Source organism: Gekko japonicus, unplaced genomic scaffold (genome assembly GCF_001447785.1).
Source record: "Gekko japonicus isolate JY-2015 unplaced genomic scaffold, Gekko_japonicus_V1.1 scaffold1065, whole genome shotgun sequence".
In the NCBI taxonomy this organism is placed as follows: domain Eukaryota; kingdom Metazoa; phylum Chordata; class Lepidosauria; order Squamata; family Gekkonidae; genus Gekko; species Gekko japonicus.
Window position 1 is genome coordinate 70,281 of NW_015172589.1, and position 1,649 is coordinate 71,929.

Here is a 1,649-nt window from a genome sequence, read left to right on the forward strand (position 1 = left end):
ACAAAATGACCCCTGTGTGTCACCCTAGTTAATTTAACTCTGTACTTGCTAAATCTGCCACATGCTACATATTTTGCTTCAACAGGAAGAGCACTCCTACAATAAACCCAAGTTCTTTTTCAAAGCCAGACTCCCTTTTAAGACTCATACTGTGCATTTCCAAGCTCACTATTTCTCCAGTATTAATAATGCCCTCTTTTATCCAACTTGAATTATCCAGGTACACATTCCAGACCAAACAAAAGCTGATCTGAGTGCTTGTTCATCTTAACTAACCCAATTCTACCAGTATGAAGCATATTTCTATAAAATGTCCATTCGTTTTAGAAACGAATGAAGTATAGTTTAAACTAACCTGAGCTGCCTAGAAGTCACACCCCACAGAACCGAAAAGGCTATATGTGCAATTTAATGCCTTTCATAAATAAAATCTGACAAGTTTTTCATCAAAATAATTTAATTATCTAAATAACCTCTTTGCTACTTAAAACGGCTTTTTCTACTGCACCAACCCCATCACATCTCTTTAAAATACAGGATACGTTGTCAACAAGAGAGATTCATGCACAGCCTTTCAAACAAACCCAATTCATCAGTACTACATAATCTAGAAATTTCCTTTTGTGAGATGAGCAAAAGGTCAGCTTTCGGCTTTTTTACTCATGAGTTGCTGGAGATAAGAGGTAGAAAAAAGTAATTTTCTTTGCAAGTGTACAACTTGCCTTGAAAGAATTAGGTTCTGCAATTTAACCACTGACATTTCTTGAAGAAAACAGCGGCCATCGTGCTGAAATTTACTCAGTCAAGTTACTAGGAAGACAGAGAACTTTTAATATTTTTCAGGACAAACATCTTCCACCATGAGACCACTAAACCTAAGATTTTGGGACAGCTGATCCCAAAGGGGTTTATGAAGGGGGGGGGGATGAAGCACTGCTTAACCAAGGAATCCTGGGATCTAAGTGATTCTATCACTTAATTGTGTGATCCCAGCACAAAACTTATCAAACCACACCATAGCTACTTGATGTTGATATGGCTGTTCATGACATGCTTACTGATCAGTATTTTTAAAAAATCATTTATTCCTGTCTTGAATAAAAAGAAAAATGCATGTGTAAAGCATTGAGGGTCTCTTAGACCTCAAAGGAACTAAAAAGGTGTATCATTACAGACCCCCCAGACACAATCCCTATAGTTGTTGCCATGTACTATAGACAAAATATGTTTACTCCAAGTTGTATCCTTGTCAAAATCCTCCCTTTAAAATATGGCTTATTTTTACTTCTTTTATACCCAACTTTTCTCCTCCCTGGAGACCCAAAGTAGCTGACAACAATCTCCTTTTCTCCATTTTCTCCTCATGACAACCTTATGAGGTGGCTTAGGCTAAGAGCATGTGACTGGGCCAATATCACCCAACAAGCTTCCATGGAACAAGTGAGGGAATCAAACCTGAGTGTCCCACACCCTAGGTCGACACTCTAGCCTCAAGCAATTTTGCTTTTTGAAAGCAATTAGTGCTTTTGAAAGCACAAATGATTTTTTAATTCATTTTTTCCTTGAACATAGCTTCAAAGGTTACAGCTGGCTGCCACAACAAATTCTCCTTCAGCAGAATAAAGCAGAGTTGCCCACAGTCATTATCA

At 37.9% G+C, this 1,649-nt stretch overlaps 1 protein-coding gene across 1 annotated transcript in view; it reads right to left on the reverse strand.

Moving 5' to 3' along the window:
• Positions 1 to 1,649, reverse strand: part of SFSWAP (splicing factor, suppressor of white-apricot family) — a gene marked incomplete at its 3' end in the record, with an annotated part of 112,336 nt that overhangs the window by 65,617 nt on the left and 45,070 nt on the right. The window lies entirely within an intron of this gene.